Source organism: Dasypus novemcinctus, chromosome 1, assembly GCF_030445035.2.
Source record: "Dasypus novemcinctus isolate mDasNov1 chromosome 1, mDasNov1.1.hap2, whole genome shotgun sequence".
Classification (NCBI taxonomy): Eukaryota; Metazoa; Chordata; class Mammalia; order Cingulata; family Dasypodidae; genus Dasypus; species Dasypus novemcinctus.
Window position 1 is genome coordinate 186,195,496 of NC_080673.1, and position 22,275 is coordinate 186,217,770.

The 22,275-nt window shown below is 35.6% G+C and overlaps 1 protein-coding gene across 1 annotated transcript in view; it reads right to left on the reverse strand.

Moving 5' to 3' along the window:
* The window catches only part of LOC101446246 (cytosolic beta-glucosidase), a 156,454-nt gene that overhangs the window by 87,557 nt on the left and 46,622 nt on the right, over window positions 1–22,275 (reverse strand). The window lies entirely within an intron of this gene.

A 22,275-nucleotide genomic window follows, 5' to 3' on the forward strand; every position in this document is an offset into this window, starting at 1 on the left:
AGAGGGTACCTCCTTAACTCAATGTACCATATTTATATCTTTAAAATGTGCCTTTAAAATAACATGCATGATTGGGTCATGTGTTTAACTGTCCTTGATCCCTGAAGCTGACTAGTGGCAAATGAAAAATTATTGCATACTGCTGCCGCATAGCAGGCTTTCATGGTTCATTATCTGAAGCTTTCCCACCTGCAAATAGAGGTAGGTCCCAGCGTATGAATGCTTAGGTTTAAAACATCTCCTCTTTGTGAACGTTCCCCCTCCTGGTCATGACTCACAACATGCTTTGTGTGAGGATGATCTTGGGAACCTATCCCTGGCCCTCAGTATTTAAACCCTATTCTCCTGCTAGCTGACAATGCATCCTGGAACCATCCAGTCCAATTATTTGCAGGGGTGGGGCTCTAGATTTCACCAATTTTGGTAAGATATTGGTATCCTAAATTCATTCATTCACACCTCTGTTAATTTGGCAAATGCTAAGGAGCCTCTATTATGTCAGCCATCATGCTAAATACCGAAGAAACCAAGGGGTCTCCTGTCTTGAGGAATTTGGCTAATAGGCAATTACAAAACAGAAGAAGCAAAGATCCCTGCAAGAGGACAAGAGAGGAACATTTATCAAAGTGTGAACTAGAGTTGGTGGTGTTCTCTTGGCGAAGTGACCACAAAGCTGAAACCTACAGGAAAAGTTGACCTGGCAAGATGAGTTGCTGTGAGCTGAGGGATGGGGGAAGAAGAGAAAATAGAGGAGCTAGGATTTCCAGAAGTCCAGAGGTAAGAGAGAGTGTTTCACAGTAGAGGAACAGGAAATAGAAATTGAGAAATTACGTCAGATTTGCCGTATCTTTTTACCTAGGAATTTTGTTTTAAATGGTAGTTAGAGCCCATTATATAGTATAATGGGTTAATTTTTTAAACTCCTCTCATGCATCCTAGTTCCGCTTCTAGGTTCATACTCTAAAGAAGCTCTCACACATTTTCACAAAGAGATCGTATGAGATTATTGATGGCAGAGTTGTCTGTAATAGCAAAATTCTGGAAACAATCTACATCCTATCAACATTAGAAAGGAAAATTAATTTGAGATATATACATACAGAGAAAACACTATCCAGCTGTTAAAGTGAATGAACCAGAGCACAGATTTAAACACTCAAACTTTTAATCTTAAACAAAAAATCAAGGTTCAACAGAGTATGTACAGTATTTTATCATGTTTTGTGTACACAAAAATACATAAGACTATCCATGTATTTTCTGAACATATAAAAATGAGATAAAAGTATAACAACATGCATGGGCATGATAAATTCAGGCAAGTGGGAAGAAAAAAGGGGAAATGCAGCTGGGGAAGAGTATAAGGGAATTTCAACTACATCTCTTATGTTCCATTTCTTAAACAGGGTAGAATGTGGATGGTGGCTGTCTACAACATTATTCACAGTCCTTTTTATGTGCCTGAAATATTTCATGAAAGTTTTATATAAGAAATGAGGTCATCGTCAGAAAAAAGTAGACTAAAGCATTTATAAGAAGGTCTTTCTGCTCCTCATTTAATATCTACTCACTAGTTTTTTGTGCACAGTTCTAACAGAATGAATTACAGTTTCCAATCAAACAAAAGGGCAGCATGGGCAATAAGGGGTTATGGAAGTGTCCATGGGGAGACAAGAGAAGCTTCTGGAAGGAAGAGCTCTGACAAGGAAAAAACGATAATTGATATCAAGATAGGATACTAAATATCTATACAAGGAAGATAAGAATATTAGAAAGAACTATATTCTGGAGCTGTGTAATAGAAAGGCAAATAGCCTCATATATACCAATGACTCTCAAGTTAAATCTATATTAGGGGTGTTTTAGTTTCCTAACTGCTAAACAAATACCATACAATGAGTTGGCTTAACAGCAGGAATTTATTGGCTCGTGGTTTCAGAGGCTAGAAGACTTGTTTCCTTCCAGGGTCAGTGTCTTCTAGCTAATCATCAGTTGTTGGCATTCCTTGGCTTTTCCATCACGTGGGAATGTACATGCAGCAGACTCTTCTTTCTCTTCTGGGTTCCATTGACTACATGTCCGACTTCCCTTGCTTATAAGGACTTCAGCCATATTAGATGAAGGCATACCCTCATTCACTTGGGGCACACCTTAACTAATGACTTCTTCAAGGATCCTATTTACAATGGGTTCATATCCACAGGAATGGATTAAGATTAAGAACATGTTTACCTGGGGTTCACAACTCATTGCCTAATAAGGGACTTGGAGGGGTAAAGTGTAAAAGAATTTTGGTATTCAGTTTTGGAGTGAGATAGGTATAAGCACAAAAGCGCAATTTTGTTCAAGTATGCTGCTCATAATTTTGAAATACATTTTTCTTTAATATTTGTAACTTTGATTAAATTAACGAGGAAGCTTAATCTCAGAGATCTTAACCAATGTGCTAGTAAATATTTGACAACTAGCTATATGTTTTAAAAAATGTAATAGGATGGTGTGTGGGAAAAATATACCAAATATAAGCTATGGAATATAAAAAGCAGTAATATTGTGATGATACTCTTTCATCATTTGTAATAAATGTTTGCAAACATTGTAAGGTGTTGGTGGTAGGGCAATGTGTGGGAATCTTGTAAGGTATGCATAATTGTTCTTTAAAAATTTAAAAGTAAAAAAGAAAATATATATACATATATGTCTGTGTGTATGTTTGTTATAAATTTTGCTAATATCTGCAGGATGTATACTATATCATTTTACATAATCATAAAATATATAATACTTTTTATTATAAATTCTATATAGTCAATTGATTCTCATAGAATGCTTTTGCTGATTTTTGCTGAACTCTTGTATCAGTAGTTAACCTATGGTTGGTTGCAATTGACAAACGTGTGTAGTTCTGGCATGAATGTTGGTTCATAGTTTTCTTTATATTAACAGGCAAGATAAAATGAGACAATGAAGACATCAAAACTTTATTTGTTCATCAATGATATGAGCTACTCTTTTGCAGGATTGGATAACAGTTTTCAAACACTGGAAAAAGTTCCCTCAGTTTTTTGTATTATTCACAATGTAGTGTCTACAGATATGATGTGGTTTTAAATTTAATCTGCATTAATCTGTTTTCCATCATTTATCTGTTTTCCTACCAGTAAATTTAATTTGTTTCTCCATCACTTTCTTAAATCCAGATAATCAACAAAATAATAAATCAGACATTGATGCATAGTGAGTTCCAATTTCTGTTTTGTCAATATTCCCACTACATCCAAATTCAAGCAAAGTGATATCACTGAAGGTAGAGTTGGGAAAGAATGCACGGTAGCACACCATTATATAGTGCTTCTACTCTACAGATTCAAGAAATCTAAATAACCTCAGAGGCAAAGACAATACTAAAATGGAGTAAAATAATTAGTAAGTAGTGTTTTTTCAGTATTTACTAACTTTGTTATGAATATAATTTTTAAAATTGTGCTTATATCATTTAATTTTTAATAATGAAATTGCTTAAAAATCAGCTCACAAAACTGCTGAAAATTTAACAAGCTGGCTTCACCAGTTCACTGATAGGTAACTTGCCTAAGATCTCACTGTAAGTCAGTAGCAGACCCAAGCTCCAATCAGATATGTCTGGTCTTAAAGTCCAAGTCCATCTACTGGATCATGCTGCACTAGTAAAATTGACTCTGAATGATGACAAAAATGTTAAATGCTGCCCAGGCTACCCTATTTATGAAAGCTAAGAAGTGCAAAACACAATTAGTACATTTTGGAAAGCACCCCATCTAAAGTGGCTAAAACAAGTTTTGATCATTTTAAAACGTAAATGTCAGTTCCCAGGAACACGTACTTATGTGGAGTAGTTCATCCACTTATGCTAGCTGGACAAAACATATCTAAACAGCATTGTTTCTATGAGAAACAATGATTTGATTTGAAAGTTACTAATCATAACTGAAATTTTGAAAATAATATAGTGTAGTCAGTACTCAGTACATTCAGGTAAATCTTGCTGAATGAATGATTTTAATAACTCATTTGTTCATTAGGAATTTCCTCTAATTGCAATCATACTCACCTTCTAAAAGTATGATGAGTCAAGCTAGCTCTTTTGTTGTCTCTTTCGGCAGGTAGGGTTTGATTCTTGTTGATGATAAATGAGACTACCATTTCCAGGTGGACTACATACCTAAGCCAATCTCCTGTTGAAAGCAACTCAAATTCGCTGGACAAAATACAGCAAATATCTTTTTAAATGCATCACTGATCTGGCAGGTTGTAAGAAATCAAAACAAACTGAGAAAGGCAATTCAAAGGCAGGAGTGAGTACTGAAGCAAGCCAAGCCCAGATGGTTTGAGCTTCCATTTTAATGGTCTTGTGGGTCAAGAGGGAAAGGAGACAAAGCTAAGTCTCACTTAGGATGGGGAGCCTAAATCGAGACAATGACATGAAGTTGACATGGGTCAAGGAGGCCCAGGGTTTGAACCGCGGACCTCCCATGTGGTAGGCGGACGCCCTATCCATTGGACCAAGTCCGCTTCCCTCTTGTCTTTTCCTTTTAACCAGTTTACCCCCCTTTAATATTTTTTTTATTTCACAAATTTCTTTCTTTTATTTATTTACAGTTTATGGTTAATGCGAATCAATTCCATAAAATGAGGATCCTTGAGGTGGAGATGTCCCATGCGCAGTGCTGATGTGCACAAGGAGTGCCCTGCCATGCAAAGGTGTCCCCCGAGGAGGGGAGCCACACACACAAGGAGTGCACCCAGCACGAAAGAAAGTGCAGCTTGCCCAGGTATGGTGCCGCACACACGGAGAGCTGACACAGCAAGATGACGAATCAAAAAGAAACACAGATTCCCACTGCCTCTGATAAGGATAGAAGCGGTCACAGATGGACATACAGCAAACAGACACAGAGAGCAGATGGGAGTGGGGGGGGTGGGGAGGAGGAAAAAAGGAAGAGAGTGACTTGGAGTAGTGTGAATAAGTGCAGATTATCGGTAAAGTTAACTAAAAGGATAAACACAAAACCCAATACTACTGTATCCTCAATATACAACTCTACTCTTTACATCCTTTAAGAGCCAGAATATAATTGAACAAGTAAAGAGTGTATTTCCTGATAATGGACATGCAAAATATAAGGTAGAAAAGTGGAACAAAAACAACACAAAACAAGGCAATAGACGGATACGGGAGAAGAGAATGTGTAAGTTGGTATCTTTTCAAATTAGTAGGTTATGAGATGTAGGTTGTGTAATATAAATCCAAGGGTAACCACAAAGAAAGAATTTTAAAAGATACAGAATCAGAAATGAGGAAGGGAACAGTCAACTACATCACAAAAGATCAACTATACAGAAAAGGAGGTTGTGATAAAGGAAAAGAAAGAAAGAAAAAGATATGACATATATATACCAAGGAGTAAAATGGCTGAAATAAGTACTGCCTTTATAGTAATAGTAATGGATGCTAATGGATTAAACAGAATGATAGAATGGTTAAAAAATAAAAATAAAAAAACCTAAACCAACTATGTGTAGTTTACAACGAGATGCACCTTAGACCCAAAGATACAAATAGGTTGAAAGTGAAAAGTTGGAAAAAGATATTCCATGCAAATAGTAAACAAGAGCTCATACAACTCAACAATAAAAAGACAAACTATCCAGTTTAAAAATAGGGGAAAGATTTGGAAAGACAAATGTCCAAAGAAAAAATACAAATGGCAAAGCAACACATGAAAAAAATGTTCAACATCATTAATGATTAGGAAAATGCAAATTAAAAAAAACTACAGTGAGAAATGATTTCAAATCTATTAGATTGGCTGCTATTAAAAAGTCAAAAAACTGTAAATGTTGGAGAGGATGTGGAGGAAAGGGAATACTTAGCTACTCTTCATGAGAATGTAGAATGGTAACAGCCACTGTGGAGGACTATCTGGCAGTTCATAAGAAAGATGAATATAGACTTGCCATGTAACCCAGCAATAATCTGCTAGGTATATATCCAGAATAACTGAGAGCAGTGACACAAATAGACATCTGCACACCCATTTTCATAGCAGTGTTATTCACAATAGCCAAAAGTTGGAAACAACCCAGGTGTCCATCAACTGAGGAGTGAATATACAAATTGTGGAGTATACACCCGATGGAATATTATGCAGTAGTAAGAAGAAATGAAGTGGTGAAAACACATGACAATATGGATGAACCTGGAGGACATTATGTTGAGTGAAGCAAGCCAGACACAAAAGGACAAATGCCATATGATTGCCCTAAATATATTATGTAAAATATAAATATAGTATGTGAAATAAGAATATAGATAAAATTGCACATGTAAGACTGTTTTTCTTTGAACCTGAACAAATATATGTTAATACTACAAAATGTTAATATCAGACAAAAAAAATATGAAGTGAAGGAGATCAGACACAGAGTATTATATACAGTATGGTTCCATTAATGTAAAATATAAATATAAATCAATTTATAAAGATGAAATTAGATTATGGTTATAAAAGGCTGAGGAAGGAATACTAAGGATGTGGAGACTTTCTTTTTGGAGTAATGAAATTGTTCTAAAATTTTTGAGATGATGAATATATAGCATTGTGATTATACTAAAAGCCAATGATGACACACTTTGGATAGATCATATGGTATGTGAAAGTATCTCAATAAAACTGCTTAATAAGCAAATAAATAATTATGCAAGAATAGCCAGAAATAGCAGCTATGTACAGAAGGGGGAAAAGAAAGATTGAGAGGTAAGGAATTTTCCTGTTTGTCTGTTTTTTGTTAATTATTATTATTGAATTAATGAAACTGCTTTAATAATGATTGAAGTGATGAACACACAACTATGTGATTATACCATATACCATTTATTGTAAACTCTGGATATATTACATGCTTTATTAATATGTATCAATAAAATTGTTTAGTTTTAAAAAAAGAAGAAAGAGCTACAATCAAAGACATAACTGCACACGTAGAAGAACTAGAAAAAGAACAGCACACTAATCTCAAAGCAAGCAGAAGGGAAGAAATAACAGATTAGAGCAGAAATAAATGAAATTGAGAATAAAAAAAGATAAAGAGTTAAAACCACAAGTTGGTTTTTTGAGAAGATCAATAAAATAGACTGACAAAGGGGGAAAAAAAGAGAAGATGAAAATAAAATCAGAAATGAGAGGGGGACATTATAAGTGACCCCAAAGAAATAAAAAGGATCATAAGAAGATACTTTGAGCAACTGTGTGCTAACAAATTAGGCAACCTAGATTTAGTAGACAAATTCCTAGAAACACATGAACAACCTACACAGATAGTAGGAGATATCAACAGACCAATTATAACTAAGAAGACTGAAGCACTCATCAAAAACCTTGCAACAAAGAAAAGCCCAGGATCAGATGGCTTCACAGATGAATTCTACCAATCATTCCAAGAAGAATTAATACCAATTCTGCTCAAACTCTTCCAAAAAACTGAAGGAAAAGGAATACAATCTAACTCATTCCATGAGGCAAACATTGCCCTAATACCAAAGCCAGATAAAGATACTACAAGAAAATTATAAATCAATTTAGCTTATAAATATAGATGCAAAATGCTCAACAAAATATTTCCAAATAAAATTCAACTGCACATTAAAATAATTATAAATCATAATCAAATGGGCTTTACCCCAGGTATACAAAGGAGGCTCAACATAAGAAATCAGTTAATGTAATACATTAATAAAATGCAACATGATCATCTCCCTTGATGCAGAAAAAGATTTGACAAAATCCAGCACCTTTTCCTGATAATAAAAAAAACTTAGAAAAGGAGGAATAGAAGGAAATTTCCTCAACATCATAAAGGGCATATATGAAAAACCCACAGCTTACATCATACTGAATGGTGATAGACTGAAAGCATCCCTACTAAAATCTTGAAAAGGACAAAGACTATCACTGTCACCACTGTTATTCAACATTGCACTGGAAGTTCTATCCAAAATATTTAGACAGGAAAAGGAAATGAAAGGCATCCAAATTGGGAAGGAAAGTTAAACTTTCACTAATTGCAGATGGCATGATCCTATATATAGAAAGTACCAAAAAATTGAATTCAAATCTACTACAGCTAATAAACAAATTCAGCAAAGTGGTGGGGTATAATATCAACACGCAAAAAATAAGTAGTGCTAAAACTACAATGGTGGGAATATTCTTTTAGCAAATATGGCAGGGGAGGATTACTGGTGAAGGATGTCAGGGATGGGGGGATATGTGGGAAAGGGCACACCTAGGGCAAACTTATATGGAATATGAAAGAGTTCATTTTGTCATAGGGTGTTATGTTAGTGGGTGGTGACTTAAACAATGAAAAGGAAAATATTAAACTCCCATCCTAGGGAGTACTGCTAGATTCTCAAATAGAGGGACAAGAGCCTCTTGAGAACATAGGCAGTACCTAAAAAGAAAAACAGACCAATTTGTCAAGCCCTCAAATTTTTTTAATATACTTTTTTATTTTTCTTAAAGATACTTAGATTACATAAATTTTACATAAAAATTATAGGAGATTCCCACATGTCTGACTCTCTACCCCTCCCACATTTTCCCATATTAGCAACATCCTTTTCATTAGTGTGGTATATTTGTTATAATTGTTGAACACATTTTGCAGCATTGCCACTGAGCATGGATTATAGTTTACATTGTAGTTTACACTCTGTCCCACACAATTTTGTAAGTTATGACAAGATATATAATGGCCTGTATCTGTCATTGCAATGTCATTTAGGACAATTTCAATGTCCTGAAAATGCCTCCCAATTACACCTATTTTTCCCTCTCCCTCCCCTCAGAACCTATGGAGGCCACTGCCTCCACATGAAAGATAAAAATTCTTCCATTGCTAGAATCACAAGTATATAGGAGAATAATAGTAAGTCTACTTTAGTCCATTGTTCATATCCCAGTTTTGAGGATTGGAGGATGGTGATGCCCGCTCTACCTCTACTTGAGCAGGGTCGTAGATCCCATGTGGCAGATGGATGGAACTATCTTGCTTACAGTTGCAGACTCTCTCTGTTTCTGGAATGGGCATTGTCCATCATCATCAACTTGTCAGTTGTCTTGGATGAGTCCAATAAACTAGAAATTAGCTGAGATTCAGGCCCAGCTGGCAAATGGACAGCCCAAAGATTTAAGTCTCTTGGACGTACATCTATCAAGTATAATACTAACTATAGGTTCAAATAGAAGAAGCAGAAGAGCCATGTGTAGGGAAACCCAAATGAATCCAAATCTGTCACACTAGGAGGATAAATTCCAAGGTAAGTCCCAATGACAGGGCACCAAACTCATGAGCTGTCTGCCCTAGCTATAGGTGTCTGGATGTCTCTACAGCCCTCAGGAGCCCTGCTATTTGAGGCTTGCTTTACTATGGTAGTCAATGAGATCCTGCTGAGACGTGCTTAAGTGAAACCTGTGGAATGACCTCCCGACACACCTTAAAATCTCTCAGCCAAAAATACTCATTTGTATTTACCATTTCTCCCCTATGGTCTTTTTCCAGGTACACTGCTACCTGGCACTTAGTAATAATCCCTCCCTGCCAGGGAGTCTCATTCCTGGGAGTCAAGTCTCATGCCTGAGGGAATTAGTGCATTTATATACTGAGCTTGGCTTATAGAGGGGTCATATTTGAGCAACAAGGAGGCCCTCACGAGGCAACATGTAATACTAGGCTAAGTTTCAATTTCAAGAGAACAGGTTCATAAGAACAATCATCAATATCAAGGGCCCAGCACAATGACCTGTCCTCCTTCATTAGGCACCATCCCAGTACTTGGGAAATTCCAGGTGTCCCATTAGAGAATATAGCAGAACTCCCCAGGATTGGAATTTGACATTCTTTCAGTTACTGTATGGCTCTCCACCCACCATGACAATGCCTCATGAACACTTGAGCACATTCATATGCCTTAGAGGTATGCCCAAATGAATCTTCTCCCATGCATTCCCCCATCACCAACACCCCAAACCAGTGAAATTTCCCTGCACAGTTGTGACCCTTCAGTGATCCAAAACTGCTCCGAAGATAAAGCCAACAAAATAATCAACTAAAAATAAGAAGAAAATGAAATAATAATGATAGTTTTAAAAACAAAAAACAAACTTGTTTTTTAAATAATAAAAAAACTTTAGAATTATGGCTATCATCACTGTAAGATCTCTTGTCTTGCATGTACAGTGACATTTCCTCTGTATATTCCCCCAGTGTCTTATATTTTTTCATTTTGTCTTCAAAGATGTCTTAGGTTATAGGAAAGTAATGTAGGGAAGCGGATTTGGCTCAATGGATAGAGCATCTTCCTACCACATGGGAGGTCCAGGGTTCAAACCTAGGGCCTCCTGACCCATGTGATGACCTGGCCCATGTACAGTGCTGATGCATGCAAGGAGTACCGTGCCACGCAGGGGTGTCCCCCACATAGGGGAGACCCACGTGCAAGGAGTGCACCCCATAAGGAGAGCCGCCACATGCAAAAAAAAGCACAGTCTGCCCAGGAGTGGTGCTGCACACACGGAAAGCGATGCAGCAAGAATGATGCAACAGAAAGAGACACAGATTCCCTGTGCCACTGACAAGAATACAAGTGGACACAGAAGAACACACAGGAAATGGACACAGAGAGCAGACAACTGGGGGGCGGGGGAAGGAGAGAGAAATAAATAAAAAATAAATGAATCTTTTTAAAAAATAAAAGTAATGTAGAAAATATGGGGGGATTCCCATATACCCAACATTCTCCCCCTTTTTCCCTCTCCCCTAATAATATTTTACATGAGGAAGGTACATTTGTTATGATTGATGTACAAATATTGAAGCATTGCTACTAACCATGGTCAATGGTTTACATTATGATTTACATTTTGGACCATAAACTTTTATAAATTTTGGCGAAATTTAAGATGGCCTGTATCCATTATTGCAAGATCATGCAAAACAATTCTAATGCCATGAATATGCCCTATGTTCCATCTATTCTATTCTTCCCTGACCCTCACTTCGGGACCTATGGTGACCACCAAGTTTCACTTTTTGAGAATAAGATTCATAGTTATTTGCAATAATATTGAGGGTTTGACACATTGGTCTGTTTTCTTTTATTAGGCATGGCCTGTGTTCTCAAGAGACACTTGCCCCTCTGTTTGAGAACATAGAATAACTCCCCAGGATAGGAGTTTAGTATTTTCTTGTTTACCATGTTGGTCTCCACCCACTGATGTAACAGTCTGACAAGATGAACACTTACATATTCCACAGAAGCCTGCCCCAGGCATACCCCTGTCCTGTATCCACCACCCCCCATCCAATACCCTACACCAGTAATCCTCCCCTGCCATATTTGCCAAAAGAACATTCCCAACATTGTAGTTTTAACCACAGACCTGCAAATCTCCAGAGTTCAACTGCTCCTTACCCGACCTTTGCCTCAGTTCCATGGATAGTCTAACCCAAACCCCCACCCTATCACCCTCATAGATCAGCACTGCTGAGCACAATAGCATCAATGCACCACTGTCACACCCATCCACTGCACAACTACTCCTTTCCATTTTATCATAGGTTTTGTTCATATGGGCATTGACCCACAACCCTCTACTCTCTTTCTGTCTTCTATAAAACCATCTTCCAGACTCTAGTTCTATAAGTCTGCTCAATTCACTTAATTCTTATCAGTGAGCTCATGTAATATTTGTTCTTCAGAGCCTGACTTGCTTCACTTAACATAAGGTCTTCAAGATTCATCCTTGTTATCCCTTCTGTTAATACTGCATTCCATCTTACACCTGAGTAATATTCTATTGTACGTATATATCACAATTTGTTTATCCATTTCATCTGTTGATGGACATTTGGGTTGTTTCCAACTTTTGGCAACAGTGAATAATGCCGCTATGAACTTTGGTGTGTATATATCTGTTCATGTCCCTGCTTTCCATTCTTCTGGGTATATACCCAGCTGTGTGATTGCTGGATCATATGGCAGTTCTATAGTTGGCTTCCTGAGGGACTGCCAAACTGTCCTCCACAATGGCTACACTGTTCTACACTCCCACCAGCAGTAGCTAAGTGTTCCCTTTCCTCCACATCCTCTCCAACACTTGTCCTCTGTTTTTTAATAACCACCAGACTAATGGGTATAAGATGATATCTCATTGTAGTTTTGATTTGCATATCCCTAATAGCTTTTTAGCCATTTGTATTTCTTTTTTGGAGAAGTGTCTCTTCAAATCACCTGCCCATTTTTCAAATGGGTTGTTTTGTTTCTTTATTTTAGAGGTGTAGGATTTCTTTATATATGCTGGATATCAGGCCCCTATTGAATAGATGGTTACCAAATATTTTCTCTCATTGAATAGGCTGCCTTTTCACTTTCTTGACAAACTCCTTTGAAATGTAAAAATTTTAATTTTGAGGAAGAGTCATTTATCTCTTTTTTTCTTTTGTTGCTCATGCTTTGAGTGTAAAGGTTATGAAACCATTTCCTACTACAAGATCTTGTAGATGCTTCCCTACATTATCTTATAGGAATTTATGGTCTTGGCCCTTATATTTAGATCTTTAATCCATCTTGAGTTACTTTTTGTATCAGGCATGAGATGGTGTTCCTCTCTCATTCTTTTGGATATGGATATCCAGTTCTCCAAGCATCATTTGTTGAAGAGGCCATTCTCTCCCAGTTGGGTGTCCTTAGTGGCCTCTTCAAATATCAGTTGACTACATATGTGAGTATCTGTATCAGAACTCTCAGTTCTGTTCCATTGGTCAATATGTCTATCCTTGTGTCAATACCATGCAGTTTTGACCACTGTATCTTTGTAGTATATTTTAAAGTCAGGTAGTGTGATTCTTCCAACTTAATTTTTCTTTTTCAATATGTCTTTGACTATTCAGGGCCCCTTGCTCTTCTAAATAAATTTCATAGTTAGCTTTCCCAATTCAGTAAAAAAAATTGCTGTGGTAATTTTTATTGGGATTGCATTAAACCTGTAAATAAGTTTAGGTAGGATAGACATCTTAATGACATTTAATCTTCCTCTCCATGAACATGGAATATTCTTCCATTTACTTAGGTCTTCTTTGATTTCCATTAACAATGCTGTGTAGTTTTCTGCCTTTTTTTTTTTCTTTCTTTCTTTTGCTTTGTTTTTGGAGATGTTTTGGATTGCAGAAGAGTCACAGCTGTGGCAGGGGAAGATCACTGGTGCTGGGTGTCAGTGGTGTGGGACTGTGTGGGAAAGGGTGCACCTGAGGCATGCCTCTATGGAATATGAATGTTTTCAAGAGGTATTGGGGTGTTGTCTCAGTGAGTAGAGATCCACACAATAACCAAAGAATATTGAATTCCCATCCTAGAGAGTCATGCTACATTCTCTAATAGAGTTGCAAAAATCCCTAAAGTATATGGGCAGTACTTAGCAAAAAGAGGACAGACCAATGCACCAGGCCCTTTATATTGATAGTTGTACTTATGTACCTTGTTCTTGTGAAACTAAAACTTAGCCTAATATATATACTGCCCAAAAGTTACCTCCTGAAAGCCTCCTTGTTGCTCTAATGTGTACCATCTCTAAACCAAACTCAGCATGTAAGCTCATTACCTACCCACTGGCATGGGATATGACTCTCAGGGATGAGACTCCTTGGCACCTAGGGATGATTACCAAGTGCCAACTAGTCATGAATTTTGAAAAAGACCTTGATCAAAGGGGAGAGATATTAAATACAAATGAGTTTTTAAGTCTAAGAGATTTCAAAGTGAGTCAGGATATCATTCGAGATCTTTCACTTATACACATCTTAGGAGGATCTCATTGACTGCCACAGTAAATAGTACCTCAGATGGGGGGAAGTGTGGGCTCTGGAGGGCTCTAGAGACATCTGGACGGTATAGACAGGGCAGACAATCCCAGGAATTTGGCACCCTCACAGTGGGCCCTAATTTGAAATATATGATAACCTATCTCCCCAGTGTATTAGAGTTGGACTCATTTATAATTTTCCTGCACGTGGTTCTTATGCCCCTTTGATTTGAGCCTATAATCATTAAATATGTGACCCAGAGACTTATATCTTCTGACTATTCATATTCTTGTTGAACCCTGAAATTAGCAGCACTGAATTATATAGGTGAATGTGGTTACAGTGGGAAATTTAGGTCATATAAGTTACTAGAATAAAAATTAAAAATTAAAACATAGGACTATATAACACAGTGATCCCTAAGGTAGATGATGGACTATAGTTAATAGTGCAAGTGTAATAATGTGGTTTCAGAATTATAAAAAATATACGGCACTAATACAAGATGTTAATAATAGAGTGGCATATGGAAAATAAACTATGACAGTTAACAGTATTATTTTAATAATTTTTCATTAATTGTAATAAAGATAACAACTGTTATAATAAAAAATTAGTACAATTACAAAACAGTGTTATCATCAATTGTAACAAATGTCCCACACCAAATGTAAGGTGTTGGTGGTGTGTGGTGTATAGGAATCCCATATTTTATACATAATTGGTCTATAAACCCAAACTTCTCTAATAAAAAAGATGTTTATATAAAGGCTATTTATTATTTAACAATAATATAAAATAATAAATAATAACCATTTACTGTAAGATTTATAACATATGTAGGTGTAAAATGCATGTAAACACTGGCACAAAGAAGAAATGGAGGTACACTATTTTACAGTTCTTATATTATTACACATATAAATTGGTATATTACTTGAAGGTAGACTGTGACAAGATAAAAATGTATACTTTAAATTTTCAAGCACAAACCAAAATAACAAAACAGAGTTTTAGCAAGTCAACAAATAATATATAATTAATCATAAAATATACTCTAAAATCCAGAAAAAAAAAGCTAAAAGGAATAAAGGGCCAATGGTACAGTAAAAGACAAATACCAAGATGGTAGATTTAAACACAACCATATAAATATCATTAAAAGTAAATGGTATAAACATCCCAATTAAAAGGCAGAGATTATCTATTTAGATAAAACACATAAATCAATTATATACTAACAAGAAACCCACTCTAAATATTAAGATATTAAGACACAAAGAGGTTAAAGGGAAAGGATGAAAAAGACACACCAAACTAATACTAATCAGTAATACCAGAGTATTACATTAGTATCAGATAAAGTTGTTTTCACAGCAAAGAATATCACCAGTTATAGAAAAGATCATTTCATAATTTCAATTTAACATGAAGTTTTAACAAACCTAGATGTATATCTACCTGTGATATTGTAATTTTATTAGTTTTAACTTGGTGAAGCTATGGTATCCAATTGTTTGGTCAAACTTTGACTGAGATGTTGTTGTGACGTTATCTTGTAAATATGATTAGCATGTACAGCTAATTGACTTTAAGTAAAAGTTACTCCATAATATGGGTGAGCCACATTCAATGAGTTGGAAGGTCTTAAGAACAACAACAAAAAAAACTGCATCAAGAATACAATATCAACTCTTCTCTGACTTTCCAACCTGCTGGTGTTCCTTATGGATTTTGGACTCAAAATGCAATATCAACTCTTACTGGAATTCTAGCCTGGTAGCATGCCCTGCAGATTTCATACTTGCCAGGAACCACAATTACATAAGCCAATTCCTTAAAATGAATTATATATATATACATATATATTAGAACTGTTGGTTCTCTTTCTCTGGAGAACCTTGACTAATATAACACCTAATATCAGAGCTTCAAATTACATGAAGGAAAACTGATGGAGGAACAATAAGAAGAAATAGACAAATCCACAATTTTGATATTTCACTTAAAAGGCCAATATCCCTATTGAAATATGAACAAAAGATGTCAACAGCAACTTCACAGAAGCAGAAACACAAATGGCTAGCACATATTTTAAAAAGAGCCTTAAAAATCTGGGAAATGCAAATGAAAACCACAATGAGATACCATTCTACAACCACACAGTTGGCACAAATTAAAACGTTGGGCAATATCAAGCATTGGAAAGATTGTTGCACAGCTGGAATGCTTAAACACTGCTGGTAGGAGAGCAATATAGAAATATCTAGTAAAGTTGAAAAAGCACATATACCAAAATTCAGCAATTCACATACCAATATATACCCTATTTCTAAAATATGGACCAGGAAATACAATAACCATGATTGCAAAAAGAAAAAACAAACACACTAGAAATAACCAAAATTTCCTTTGTCAGGAGAATCAATAAATAAATTTTAACAGAGTCATAGATTGAAAGACTATTCACGAGTAAGAATGAATTGACTACATTTATATGCATCAACATACATAATCTCCCAAATATAATATGGACGAGAAAAAGCAATTTGCAAAAAAATACATGTGTTATATTTTCATTTAAGTAGTGGCCAATACAAGTAAAACTAAATAATAAGTTGTTTAGTAATACATTCACACATGGTAAAATTATAAAGAAAGGCAAGAAAATGATCAAAACAAATTTCATTTTAGTGTGCAACACCAGTGAAAAAGTAGAGAGATGATATTGGAGGGGCTCCGAAGGTTCTGGAAATGTGATATCTGGATATCATTCTTATTCTTTATAATGTACACATGAATTATAAATATTATTATATCATTTTTTATTTAACAAAACTAACTTTAAAATAGATCTTCTGATTCCTAGAAAGGGCTGTTTATTGAACATTAGGTATATGGCAGTCCTATACCAACATTTTACATCAACTATCCTATTTTATTCCTTATAATAACCATATGATGATATACTATTATTATTCTTAATAAGAAAAAAAGATTAAGGCTAATAAATATTAAGTAAGTTTCTGAAGATCACACAACTAATAACTGTGTATATCACAGCATGATACACCAATAGTACCCTTATCAACACTAACAGATTTAACTCCTTTAAGCCTATTATTCACAAGATGGGTGGGTCTTGGACAAAATGAAATTTTTCTTTGTGGATTACTTTCAATGTTCTGTTCAATGTTTATACATTTAACAAATAATGATTGCATATTCACTTTCCTTTGAGGATCTCACAATGTACTTAATAACAGGCAAATAAACACTTAAACTACATTAAGATAAGAGTTGTATTAAGGACCTATGAAAACAATATTGGAAAATAAAAAAGCACACATAATAGCTACTTGCATAATTGTTCATGGAAGAGGGCAAGGAAAAGGCTGGTCAATTAGGGTATGTAACAGTAACTTTTTCTCTCTGTGTTTACTGTCACCCATTCCCCAGTCTCACTGCGGGCAGCAGAGGGCTCCTGGCTGTGGTTACAGTTTGCTGGTGCTAGAAAGGGACATGAAAATCAATTTCCCCAAGATCCAGGGTGGGCACAAGCTGATCAATTATCATGACTTTTAACTAGCATTAGATCACTGGGAGCTCAGTTGTGAGGGCAGCCATATTCCAACCCACCTGAGACAAAAGAGGTGGAAAAGATTAAAGAAAGTACATGTCCTCAGAGCTGTGGAGGTCAGATAAAGGCCTGCATTTCCTGGGCAGGTCAAGACAACGCAGTTCTAGATAGCCAAGGAAGAAGTTCCCAGCGACCTTCTTGACTACTCCCTAATCTATCTCCAGGGCAGCTTGGAGGCCAGTGTTCCCTTCCTGGGTCTTTGACCTTATTCCAGCTAGGAAAGATGACTCATAAAATTCTTCTCCAGTGTGCCTCCCCCTTCCAGAATTTTCTCTCCAGGCAAAAGCAGCTTGAGGCAGTAAAAGCAGTGTAAGATACAACTGAAGTTGATAACCTGTGGCAAAGGGATGCCAGCTTAAGGTGCAGCAGTAGAACACTGGAAGAGGGAGAAGATCTGTCTCCTGGGAAGGAGAGAGGCATCAAAACAAGGTGCTCCTAAGCCACTAGCAATTAAAAGCCCAGGACAAGACACAGGCCCCGAATAGACAAGTAGAACCATACACTTTGCACTCACATTGGAGTGCCTTCCTGACAGGAGGGTTGACATTCATGAAAATCTCTGTCATATAAACGTTTGGTTACAAGTTCAAGAAACAGACAAATCAGGGAATAAATGTCAGAGTTAACTTTTTTAAATACTAAAAGTTACAGTGTGCAAAATAGTTACAAGACAAACAAAGAAATAGGAAATGATGGCTCAACCAAAGGAAAAGAATAAAATCCAGAAAATACCCAGTTAGAAGACAAGACTTTGGACATACCAGACAAAGAATTTTTTAAAATGATTTTTAATATGCTCAAGGAGATGAAGGAAAATATGGAGAAAAAACTAAAGGATATCAGGAAAACAATGAATGAATAATATGAAACTCTCCATAAAAAGATAGAAATTTTAAACAATAAAGAGACAGGAATTTTTTAAAAGAATCAAATTAAACTACTGGAATTGAAGTCCACAATAATTGAAATTAAAAATTCCCAGGAGGGTTGTAACAGCAGATTAGAGCTGGAAGAAAAAAGAATCAGCTAACTTGAAGACAAGACAATTGAAAGGAGCCAGATTGAAAAGCAGTAAGAAAAATAATTATAAAAAGTGAAAATAGGAAGCAGATGTGGCTCAAGTGATTGGGCTTCTGCCTACCATATGGAAGGACCCAGGTTCAATCCCTGGGGCCTCCTGCTTAAAAAAACAAAGAATATACCCATGTGGTAAGCCAGAGCCTGCAAGGCAAGCTGACTGCCCACATGATGAGCCAAGTGCTCACACGAGTTCCCATGCAGCAAGTCAAATGTCCACACAGCGAGCCAGTGCCTGCTAAGTGAGTCATACGGCAAGATGATGAAGTAACAAAAAAGTAACAAAGGGTAGAGTCAAGGTGAGGTACAACAGAAACCAGAAACTGAGGTGGCACAAGTGACAGGGAAACTCTCCACATCAGAGGTCCCAGGATCAAATCCCAGTGAATCCTAGAGGAGAAAAATGAGAAGAGAACACAAAAAAAGTGAAATAGATACAGAAGATCACACAGCAAATGGACACAGACAGCAAAAAACCGCAGGGTAGGGTGGGAGGGTGAGGAAAACAAACAAAAAAGAAACAATAACAGAAGTCTTCCCTAGCTTAAAAAAGATGCTAATATACATAAACAGGAAGCACAGACAGCACCACACAGGATAAATTAAAGAAAAAAATGTGTCTGCATATATGGATCTAACTGTCAAATGAAAAAACAAGGTGAGAGTTCTGAAAGCTGCAAAAGAAAAGCAACATGTTATGTTGTTAAATACAAGAAGTCCCAATTAGATTAACCAATGATTTCTCATCAGAAATCATAGAGGCAAGAAAGCAGTCAGTTTAAATACTTAAAGTGCTGAAAGAAAGCAATTGTCATTGAAGAATTTTATTATCCAGTTAGACTTTCTTTCAAATATGAGGCTGAGATTAAGAACATTCCCTGATAAATAAAACCTGAGGGAGTTTAGATCTACCCTAGACCTACCCTACAAGCAATGCTAAACAGAAATCTTTAGCTGAAAAGAAAGGACAATGGACAATGGTTCAAAGCAGCATAAAGACAGACAGACTTCCAGTAGGGTAACAATTTGGTAATTATAAATGCCTGTACTATTGTATTGTACTTTCTTCATATGTAAGTCCACTTCTTACTTCCTACAGGTGCTAAAACAGAAATGCATAAATAGTAATGACATATCTATGATTTTGGACATACAACGTAGTAAGATATAATTTATAACAAGTACAACAAAGGTAGGGGGAAGAAAATGACTATGAACAGTGTATGTGTAAGCTAGTAAAGTGAATTTGGTTTCAAATCAAATATGATTGTCATGTATTTAAGATGTTAAATTTTAACCCAGCCTTAAATCCAGGGAAAATACATGAAAAATATATCCAGATAGAAATGAGAAGGAGCTCAGTACAGTAGAATGAAAAAGTCAAATAAATATGAAAGTAGGCATTAGCAGAAGAATTGAGGGACAAAAAAGGTACAAGACTTGCAAACACTAGCCAGCAAATGGCAGAAGAAAGTCCTGCATTAATATTTAAAGACTTTCAGTGGAAATGGATTAGACTCTCCAATCAAAAAGCAGAGATCAGCAGAATAAAGCATGACTCAGTATACTGTCTACAAGACACACATCTTAAAGATATAAATAAATTAAAGTGAAAGGATTAAAAATATATATACCATGAAAGCAGTAAACAAAGGAGAGTCAGGATATCTATTCTAATATTAGATGAAATATACTCTGTCATAAAAATTTAAGGGACAATAATAGGTCATTATATATGATAGTCAATTCAATAAGAAGATCTAACAATTATAAATATATATGCACCTAACAAAATAGCCCAAAATTATATGAATCAAATAAAGACAAATTTGAAGGGAGAAACTGATGGATCTACATTAATAATAGGAAGCTTTCATACACCATTTTCAATAATGAATAGAACATCTAGACAGAAGATCAAAGAGGAAATATGAGACTTGAACAACACTCTAAGCCAACTAAACCTATGGACATATATAGAATACTTTACCCAACAAAAACAGAACACACATTCTTCTCAAGTGCAATTTGGTTGTTCTCTAGGACAGACCATATCTTAGGTCACAAAACAAGTCTCAGTAATTTCAAAAATACTGAAATCATAAAAATGCATCTTCTCCCACCACAAGAGAAGGAAACTAGAAATTAATAACAAAGACAGAAATAGAAAATTCATGAATGTGTATAAATTAAACAATGTGCTATTAAACAATGGGTTAAAGAAGTAATCACAAGGGAAATTGGGAAATATCAAAGATGAATTTAAATGCAAAAACAACATACAAAAACTTACAGGAAACAGCAAAGGCAGTACTACGAGGTAAATTTATAGCTAGTAATGCTTACATTTTAAAAAGAAGGATTTCCTATAAATAAGGGATTTACACACAACTGGAAGAGCTAGAAAGAAGAGACCAAATTAAAAGAAGCAGACAGAAGGAAATGAAAAGGAATAGAGTGGAGATAAAAGAAATAGATGATTAAAAAAATAAAGACAATTGAAAAACCAAAAGTTGGGTTCTTTGAAAAGATCAATAAAATCAACAAAACTTTAGCTAGAATGACAAAGAAAGAAAGGAGAGGATACAAATAATGAAAACCAAAAGTTAAAGGGGGGACATTACTACCAATCCCAATTAATTAGAAAGACTATAAGAGGACACATGAACAACTACATGCCAATAAATTAGATACCATAGATGAAATGGACAAATTTGGAGAAATGCAGAAACTGCTTATACTGACTCAAGAAGAAATAGAAGATCTCAACAAACTAGTAACTAATAAAGAGATTGAATCTGTAAGCAAAAACTTCCACTAAAGAAAAGCCCAAAATCAGATGGCATCACAAAAGAATTTTACCAAACATCACAAGAATAATGAATATCAATTCTGCTCAAATTCTTCAAAAAAAAATTGAAGAGGGCTGTTTTAGTTTGTTAGGCTGTTGAAAGCAGATACAGGGAAATGGATTGGCTTAATAATGGGACTTCATTAGCTTACAATTTTCAGCTAAGAAAAATGTCCAAATTAAGGCATTATCAGAGAGACTCTTTCTTCCCAAAAACTGACTGCACCAATCCTTGATTCCCCTGCCACATAGCAAGGTACATGACATATGGGTAAAATTGTATATATAAGAATGTTTTTACAAAATAAAAATACAAATAACAAAAATAATAATAATAATCAGTATCTTGCCTTGTGTACTTGGTCTGTCCTCAGTGTCTTGATTTAGAAGCCAACATCACAAATAGTGTCATATCACTTTCACTTTTGCCATGACTGTCTTTTGAGAGTTCAAAGAGTTATATACTTAAGTCATATGCACAAAAGAAATCATGTCAAATAAAAATAAATAAATGTGTATATGTGTGTATCTTGTTTCAAACCCCAAAATGACATCACCACATCACCACAATGACACCCTCCTCCGTGTACCCATGCACAAATAAAATATAATGTTAGGGTCATTTTAAAAATATCTTAGGCCTTCCTCACACTTTGAGCTCCATCAAGCCAGGGTCCATTGAACCACTTATCTATGTCTGTCCAGTAGCATGAAAAATGTATGGAAACAGTATGTGTTGAATAAAATGCTTTTTGTATATTGTTCTTAGTGTAAAATATGAATATTGATGATTTCTGTCTCATTG